Source organism: Adiantum capillus-veneris, chromosome 8, assembly GCF_014529385.1.
Source record: "Adiantum capillus-veneris isolate H3 chromosome 8, ASM1452938v2, whole genome shotgun sequence".
NCBI classification, from domain to species: Eukaryota; Viridiplantae; Streptophyta; class Polypodiopsida; order Polypodiales; family Pteridaceae; genus Adiantum; species Adiantum capillus-veneris.
The window spans coordinates 109,039,260-109,049,693 of NC_140938.1; positions in this window are offsets into that span (position 1 = coordinate 109,039,260).

Genomic DNA, 10,434 nt, shown 5'->3' on the forward strand with positions numbered 1-10,434 from the left:
TCGGTACATAGGACACACCTATCATGTGGGTTGGTTAGATGTTCTACAATCCACATCGGGTGCTACTAGCATAGATGAGCAACAATAGAAAGTCTGTGATGTCTTCCATAGGATTGTCGAGTTAGAAAGACAGAACACAGGGATCAACATGCCTTCAACAGGCCTAATGAGATTCTTGGATACGGGAAAGGCCAACCAACCAACCCTATCACAAATGGAGACTCCCTCAGTGAGCCCCATTGATCCTCCATATGTTGTTTCGCCGGGAGCCTCAGTACAATCTGAGCCCACAAGTGGCAGCTTTACCTTCCCAGATCTAGCTCATCTTTCTCTTAATGACACTACGGCTACCATGCATATCCCAGTGGTGAGCATGAAAAGAAGTACACCATGGAGTTCATTTGTTAATACTGCGCCGATGCCTAGTAGCACAGTGCCCCCAACTATACCTACATGTATGTATCAATCATGTGCACCTGTCGTACCTCAGCCTCATGTAGCTCCTACACCTCTGATTATTCCAAGAGCTTACAATCCACAATGGCATTATCCAAGCTCTTATACAAGTGGAGCCATGCCATTTAATAATAACATGCCATATCAGGCACCCCCTATGCCTAGGGCCACGTCTGTAAACTTTGGACCACCGTCTGGTACACCACCATACGAAATATGGGACCCAAGAGCCGCGCGTATGCCAAGGCCAAGGCCAACTCCCATCTCACATGTGGTTCCAAGAGCACATACACCCATTATACCTGCTCAAATAGGAGATTTGGCAGCATTTTCTCAAACTATTGGTCGCTCTATTGCGGAAAACATGCGTAGTGCACCTGATAGAGAGCCGAGGAGCAAGGCAGTTCAAGTAGCTAAGCTCACACATAAATTCAGTGGAGACGGAGATGCTAGAAAGCATATGGAAGTCTTTGAACATGTGTGCGATTCCTTGGAAGAGCACAATGAGCTACATAAGTGTAAGGCTTTGAGTTTGACCCTAAGCGGAAAGGCTGGAGATTGGTATAGAACCTTAAGAGTAGAAGAGAAAACAATCTACTCTACTCTTAGGATATTGTTCTTGAAAGAGCACATACGAGAGGGAGTACTTTGGGGTGTAGCCTCTCAGCTCCAGAAAGCCCAACGAGAAGAAGGTGAATCCGTGAGAGACTTCATTAGTCGCCTAAAGAATTTGAATTCTCGATGCAATCCAAACGAGTGATTCAACAACAAGCAATTGCTCGATAGATTCATTAGGGGACTACGACATGAAAGTATCTATAATGGCCTAGTCATTAGAGGTATCACTACTTGGGAAGCAGTCACCATGAATGCAATCCAATTGGAGGATAATTTAATGATTGCAGGAGAAAGAGTGTCTGCCGAGCCGAAGTCTAGTAGCTCGCAAGCGTCAAGGCATGAGCCAATGAAGATAAAGACAATCGTGAAAGAGCAAACGATATCTGAGATGACTTTGGCAGATCTCACCAAGGCCATCCAAGAAAGCCTTAGGGGTAATCGTGCTCCACAAAACACTCATATGTATCCAAGAAGGGAGAAACAATGGTGCTCAATTTTCTTGGGCCCACACACTACGAGTGAATGCCCTACTTTCAGAGTAAAGTTTAACGGGACTTGTAACGCGTGTGGTAGGTATGGCCATCAAGCGAAGGATTGCCTAATGCTTAAACACATCATGGAAAATAGACCGCCTATAGCTTGGGCAGACTCACCTCGAGTTCCTGCATTGATGCCTACCCCACCCATGGAGCAACAGTTGCCATTACAGCACATGGTCCCTAGAACCCAAAATGTGGTCCAAACCACACCGTTGCCACCTCCAGTGCTAGGACCGCAACCCCCTCATCCAAGAGTTACACCTATGAACCAAATAGGTTGCGAGTCATCTAGTACTTATGTAGATTGCAAAGAGGACATAGACTCTAGTATCACCTATGGAGTCGACATGCTTGAGGAGTGTCCCATGTACTATATGGAAGACCATTGGGGACAAATCAAACTGGTATATCAAGCTACTGCGCTAGCAGCAAGAGGCCAAAACATTAATAGTTTTGCTAGGAGACCACCTCTTCAATGCTACGAATGTGGTGGACCCCATCGAGTAGCTGAGTGCCCCATTAGAATGCAAAAGAATGCTGCACTAATGCAAACAAGTCAAGGGAGTGCATTGGCAATGCCAATACTCACTTGTAATCGTTGCGGCATAGATCATTTGATCGCACAGTGTCCTAACAATCCAAACGCACCAAAAATCACACCATTGAACTTAATAGAGATTGTTGATGGGACACCACCAACTATAAACATAGCACCAGTGAATGCACTCACACGATCGATGTTCCAAAAGCAAAATTACATCCTCGAAGAGAGAGATGCTGCATCCATTGGCCGAGCGAGAAAGAAGAAAACACGAAGAAAGAAATCCCTTAATGCTTCTAGCTCAAAACTTAGTTCAAAGACTAACATAGGGACAGGAGAGGATCCCGTGTATATGAATGACCCTGAGGATGACTCAGATTCGATAGAGACCATGGAGACCAAAACTGTTACTACAAAGGAAAAAGCCAGTGAGGAGGATCACGAGAGGGAATTACGACGAACACCAAAAGAGTATTCAAAGTTAAACCACCCAGTTGCGAACCCCCAAGATAAGCCACGAGAGACAAAAAATGAGGATTGCAAGAGAAAGATTGGAACCTATCCAAACCCAACAGTGGAAATTGAACGAGTCCAACAATTGAGGGGTTTGGTGGAAGAAACTCAACGAAAATTAGAATCTGAACCCAAACATATCCAGATGTCGGACACTGTGTTTCCCACACAAGTTCAACCTCACAATAACTACAGACCGTTAGCTATACCCAGTATCATTCGGGAAGAGAGTGAGGGTAGGACATCTGAAAGTGGATACACACCTTTCCTACTAGAGAGAATGTTTGGTGAGGGAATGCCCGATCCCCTTGAGGAAGTCAAGATTCCATCTTCACCATTCTCTTGTCAGGGTCCTACGTCTCACAAGATGCCATTAAATGTTGCCAAGCTGATGGATTTCATGTCCTCAGAAATACGTACGACTATCATATCTAAGTTATACGGAGATCCAGAATTATTCCTAGCACTGCGAGCGTTTCTCAATGGAGAATTACAGGCCGGATTACCACAGTTTGCACATATGAACAAACCTGACTCGGTAATGAATGATGAGGAACATTTAGCACCACCATCTGACCTAGCGGGACATGAATCTGTAATTGAAATACCCGTTAACAAGTTGGGGAAATACTTTGAAGGTGATGAATCTAATGCTACTCTACCAATCACTACTAAAGGATTAACTGTAAAGGGGGTCCTTGATGGTGGTGCGGGAGTCAACATGGTGACAAAGAGTTGTTGGGAGTCTATGGGGAGACCTCACCTTGAATCCACAAGCGTAGTGGTAAAAATGGCTAATGGATCTATTGTTACGCCTATTGGAATGCTAAAGGATCTCAGGATCAAGGTCTTGGGACACAAGGTAAGACATACTTTCATTGTTATGGATTTCCAAGCATCCTATGTCATTTGAGATGATCTTAGGGCGTCCATTCATGAGGGAAGCAAAAATGGTGCATGACTGGTCCAAAAACCACGTCTACTTACAGTTCCAAGACTCTGTCATTCGAGTTGATCTTTTAAGTGGTCGAACACATCCTCTAGGAAATAAATTCATCATTGATAATCGATCAGACACAACAATTCACTCAGCTCCATTACAGTATTGTTACACGTGTAACGAAGACACGGATATTGGAGAGAACTCTCCTTATATGGATATCCTACCCGGAATGGCTGAGTCAGACAATGTCGATTGGGTACACCTAGCGGCAACTATAGATACATGGGGAGCTAGAGGAACAACCTGGGTAACACCAGATGGGGAAGAGATACCACACATTGCACCAGTAAACATGTTAGGTGTAGCGCATGTAACATCCGATGATAAGAAAGAGGCACACCTACCTGAGAGTGAAATTGATGATTCCTCAAAGGCTTCAGGCCAATACACATCAGAAACGGAATCTCAGGGAGAAATGGATTCAGAACCTGAGGAAACATCGAGTGAACCAAGTATAGAAACTAAACACTCAAGGCCTAGTATGACCGTCTATGGTAATTATATGAGAGTGAAGAAGATACAAGCGAAGAACTATCAGGCGAGTCGAGTTCAAACATTTACCAAAATCAAAACCTTAACAAGAAACAAAGGTCATATAAGAGACGACGATATCGAGCAAATGTGAGAGCTAGGATAAACAAGGAAAGATCTACTGCAGAATGGCTTAGCTATCTAGGGGCATGTGATGCTCATCGAAAGCTAGTAGACAATTGGGGTGAACATCTCCAAAGTGTCATGTGGTGTAGCCCGCGACCCATTGACCTCGCTCAATTGGAGGTTACAGAGCCGAAATTGAGTCGAACTATAAGAAGACGTCAAAACCGAGGGTTAGCACAACAACAAAAGGAGGCAGAACTAAAAGAAAGGTCTCTGTCAGGACAAGAGTCTGCTGACTTACATACGGCTCCTGAACATTTTAAATCTTATACCACGGGGGAGCGAAAGGTTGTGTATGCCAAAGCCCAACGAATACCTACCAATGGAAGCAGTGGAGTCTATGATGGTCCAGCGGTAGTTAAAGAGATAGAATTAGCAGAACCAGGTGAGGAGTCTAAACCAGTCTTTATTGCTCAAGACCTTACCGAAACTGAAGAGGCTATACTTAAGGAGCTCCTCAAGGAATACAAGGATATCTTTGCTTGGACATATCATGACATGAAGGGCGTTCCACCTTTTGTGGTGCAGCATACAATTCCCATGATCAACATTGCTAAACCCGTCCAGCAACGACCCTATCCAATGAATCCTAAGTACGCCAAAATTGTACAAGAGGAGATTGAAAAACTTATCCAATGTGGATTCATATACCCTATTGAGCACTCAGAATGGGTTTCTCCAATAGTCATTGTGCTAAAAAAGAATGGGAAACTAAGAGTGTGCGTGGACCTCAAGAAAGTTAATGCAGCCACTACGAGAGATCATTATCCCTTGCCATATTCAGAACATGTGTTTGAAAGAGTTGCGGGCAAGGAAGCTTATAGCTTTTTAGATGGGTACTCTGGTTACAATCAAATCACAATTGCATTAGAGGACCAAGCTAAAACTGCTTTTATCACAGAGTTTGGAGTGTTTGCATTTCGTGTTATGGCTTTTGGCTTAACAAATGCCCCTGCTACATTCCAACGATTAATAAACACCGCGTTTAAAGAATTTCTAAGGGAGTTTTGTGAAGCTTTCCTAGACGACCTTTGTGTTTATTCTTCTTGGGAGAAGCATTTGTTATATCTACGAAAAATATTTGAAAGGTGAAGATTTTATCGCATCTCATTGAACCCTTTCAAATGCCAATTCTGGGTTAAGCATAGAGTCATTCTAGGGCACATAGTGTCCAAGAATGGGATATCCACAGATGAGAGTAAGATTAAAGCCATTGCCGATTTGCCACCACCTACGAACTATAAAGGAGTTCAAAGATTTATGGGCCATGTTGGTTATTATCGAAGGTTTATTTTAAACTTTGCCGAGATAGCGCGTCCATTGTACAAGCTTCTTATCGAGTTTCACTGGACGGAAGAATGTCATCAATCTTAGGAGTTATTAAAGAAGGCCCTAACAAGTGCTCCAATCTTGCGAACACCTGATTGGAATGTACCTTTTCATGTGCATATTGATGCATCAAACTTTGCTATTGGGTGTGTTCTAACTCAACCAGGAGAACATAAATTGGACTACCCTATCATCTTTGCAAGTCGCCAATTAAATGATGCCAAGATGAACTACACTACTACAGAGCGCGAAGGTCTAACTATGATTTACACAGTAAAGAAATTTTGCTATTACCTTCTTGCTACCAAGTTTGTGTTTTATGTTGATCATCAAGCATTGCTATATTTGGTAAACAAGCCGTGTTCCACAGGTCGAATTACACGATGGTTGTTAATTCTTCTTGAGTTTGACTTCACCGTTGTTGTGAGGCCTGGGAGGAAACATGTCATGGCGGATCATTTATCTCGTATCCCTAATGGCGAAGCTCCTACGGGGGTTGATGATGAATTGTCTGATACTCCTTTGTTTATTGTTGAGACAATGCCTGAATGGAGTGAAAAGATTGTTAACTTCTTAGTTAATGGTTTTCCACCCAAAGAGCTACGAAAAGATATAGCTTGAATATTAATCAAGGAATGCGAACCCTATTGCTTACTGGCTGGAACTCTCTATAAGAGAGGAAAAGATGATGTTCTTAGACGCTGTGCCCGCGAGGATGAGTATTTATATATTCTACAAGAGGCACACATGGGCGTAGTTGGTGGTCACTTTTCAGGAAAGTTGACTGCCCGAAAGATCTTACAGTCAGGCTACTAGTGGCCCACTCTGTTTAAGGATGCATCACTTTTTGCAAAGGGATGTGATGAATGCCAACGCTTCAAGAAGCCACAAAGAAGGGATAGGATGCCTCTACATCCCATCAAGGTAACCCAACCATTTGAAAAGTGGGGCTTAGACTTTGTAGGACCGATTAGTCCGACTGCACGTAACACGCAATCACGATATATCATTGTGGCTACCGACTATGTAACCAAATGGGCTGAAGCAAAAGCAACACGAAAGGCAGATGCAGAAACAACAGCTAAGTTCCTCTTTGAGAACATTATCACACGTTTTGGATGCCCCTTTGAACTTGTGAGTGACAATGGAACTCATTTTATAAATGAAGTAATAAAAGAACTAACATCAAACTTCATGATATCTCACCACAAGTCTACACCCTATTATCCCCAAGCAAATGGCCAAGCTGAGAGTACCAACAAAACTCTCATCTCCATTTTGACAAAGACAGTTGAGGCTCATCGCACTGATTGGGACCTAAAGCTTACATCAGCTTTATGGGCTTATCATACTGCGTATAAAGTTGCTATTAATTGCACACCGTTTAAGATGGTGTATGGCCAAGAAGCAGTTATGCCATGGGAGTTTGTCATTCCTAGTCTTCGAGTAGCTTCTCAAGAAGGTTGGGATGGTAACCCCTTAGTTGAGCGATTATATACCCTGGAAAGGCTAGATGAAGAGAGACAATTAGCTGTGCGAAATGCTCTAGTGGAGAAGGATAGGAGAAAGAAGTGGTTTGATAGCCATTTAAAGGATAAAGACATCAAGGTTGGTGATAAAGTTCTTATGTACAGGGTACGTAATGAAAAGAAGAAATTGAAATACGCTAGTAAGGGACCATATCGAGTGTGTGAAATTACCCCGCAAGGTACCATTCGTGTGGAGACTCTAGATGGAGTTGAAACCATTGGATTCCTTAATGGGAGTAAATTCAAAAGATATTATGATCCTCTAAGCCAGGAAGAGTTGCAAGCCATTCATCAAAAGAAGGCTGCCAAGGAACAAGCAGTGCTTAGAAAAATCCAAGCAAGAGTTGAGGCTCGAGAACGACAACAACGTCTTAGACGCCAACGAGAGGCTAATATGGGAATCACGCAAGCATTTTTCGAGGACACAGATGACGACTCATTAGAATCTGAGCCACCCCTACGATACCCAATTGAGCTAAATAGCCCCTATGGGAAAGTACTATACAATGCCTTATTAGATACGGGAGCTAAACACAATTTGTTATCCTATGGAGTTTGGTGTCAATTAGGGAAACTGACCCTATCCCCGAGTACGATGCAAGTCAAGGGCATTAATAAAAAGAAAACTGCTATTCTTGGAGTCCTTCAGACCCCTGTTGTCTATGACAATGGAAGCATAGTGCAGAGGTTTCTAGTCATGCCCGCGGGAGCTATGGAAGGCAACGTAAACCTGGGACGCACGTGGATGTTGGCAACCAAATGCACTATTGATTGGGATACTGGTAGTGTCACGACGCGACCACCGACTCTTACCCCTATCATTCAAGCAAAGTCACCTACGTTGCAAACTCTAGCAAAGTTGAAGGATAGCCAACATTCACAAGCCAAGGTGGTTAACTCGTCTTTGCCGGCTACCCATGAACCTAACACTTCAACACTTGTAGTCGCAGCAAGCAGTAATATTGCAAGTACTCAACCTGCACGACCTAAGAGTACATATCAATGGGTCCCCAAGGCCTTACTTCCAACTACCTCAACCCTCCCATCCATTTCAAGAAAAAATTTCCCTGGAAAACCAAGAGCGCGCTCTAGGAGAGTCAAGACCAAATCACGATGGATTCCAAAACGACTATTAGAAGCCCAAGGCTACTATGATGGAAATGAGCAAATTTGGGTACCTAAACGTAAAATGTGTCCTTCCCTATTGACAACAAACCCATATGAGTCAAACAGTGTAACGCTAAAGCCAATGGCAGACCGTGGGAAGGAAAAGATCATAGAATGCTACACACCTAGTCCAGAGCTAGTTTGGGCTCCAAGGAAAAACCAATTTATTCCACCTAGCTTAGGAAGGGGGGAGTTCCATGAGGCTTCTAGCTCCTCATGTAATACATCCATAGAGGTAAAAGCTTCTACACAGCCTCCACCTACAATAGTGGACCTCCATGAAGCTACAAAGGAATCCACACCTTCCAGTGTTCAAGAATCACCTGATGAACCAATTCAAGTTCGATCCTGGGAGAGTACCTTACCACCCTTGCAACTCGACGAGGCACCTAAGGTAATAGAAAACTAATGGCAAAAATCTTCACCTATAACAACTTGGAACAACTGGTTTCAAAGGGTGACGACATCATTTCAAACGGTATGATCTACCCAAGGAAGGGGGGAGTGTTTGTTGACATCCATTATTCACTTGCTTCCCTCTCCACCTTTATCCCTGACCTCTTAATCTCCAATCTTAGGGAATGTATATATAAAGCCTTATACTCACAAAAACAAGATAAAAAAGTAAAAGAGCATGAGCCATAACACAAAATCATAAAAACAAATTATGCACAAGAACACGACCCTTGTAATATTTGCACTCTAACCATCATCTATTTGCGTGTACAGATATGGCTAGTACGCTAGAGTCATCCACTCCTGCCTTGGGTGAGAGGTACCCTCGTTACTTCTCACAAATGTTTCACATGGTCTTTCCAGTGCTTGCATGTGAATGGGATTTGATAGGTACGCTAGCATGTGAGAGGAATTTTGAGGAGTTAGAATGGCTGATACGTCTCTTGACCACGTCTTATCCATACTTAGTAGAGAGCGTTTCTCCCATTGCACAAGCCTACCCTTTTGACCAAGATGACTATAGGCGTCTAGTGACCTTCTTAGTAAACATGGGCACCTATGATGAAGAAGAAAATTTATAGGACTACACGGATGGCACATATGGTCTCATGGATGATGACTTTGTTCATCTCGACGACGAGGATAGGGGTTTAGCCTTAGGGTTTCCCCCCAACCTCTACAATATCCTATTCCCTTGACTCTCTAGGGGGAGTGCAAATAATTAGGTTAGGGTTCCTTATGTTTTTTGTTGTGTTCAATAAGTGTTGGTACCTTTTCCCACTAATGTGCCTCCTGGAGGTATTCCTTTTGTTTCCTAGTGTGTACAGGAACGTGTTGCTATTGATAGAATTTGGACCTTCATGGAACCTTTCTCTCGTTCACACTTCAGATCAAGCACGACCATCAACACAAACAGGTGTTTTTTGTCCATTAGCATTGCCCCTATCTATTTTGCATCCATGTTTGTCTGCTTTAATTGTGATTGGTAGCCTAATATTCACCGCATTTTCTTAGTATCAAACATTTAATTCAATGTAATTTTTTGTCATAATCACTTGTCTAGGTTTAAAAATCAAGCAGTCCGACTAAGCTAGTTTGACCAAGCTAGGAGTTATAAATCTTCTCTTAATACCATGGGGAATGCCTTCCTAATAAACAATGGTTACTTAGGTTCTTAATCCGATTTAGGCAGCATTGTGTGAAATGTACTAGGGCTTTCTAGTGGGCTTGACCCTATTGACCTTTAGCTTAAGTATTATAAAGGGAGTTTACTAGTGTGATGAACCTGGGGAGGTGTATCAGAGTTATATGACCCCCCAAAGCTACAAAATTAAAATGATGAAAACAAACAAAACAAAAAAAAATCAAAGTGCCACAATGTAAAATTTTAAGCTGGAAGAGAAATCCCTGCTTAAACTGGTACTCCACTCACATGTATCGCCTATGGTACTAGAGCCCTAGAGGTTCCCAGTGTGGGCGCTTTTCCTTAAAAAGAAAAAAACCCAAGGTATACAAAATAAGCACACACATCAAAATTGAATCATTGTGAAAAGACTTTGGGGGGTCAAAGAAAAGGTAATCAGTCAGGCGATGATTTCATGAGAAATTCCTTTTATCGTAGTTTAA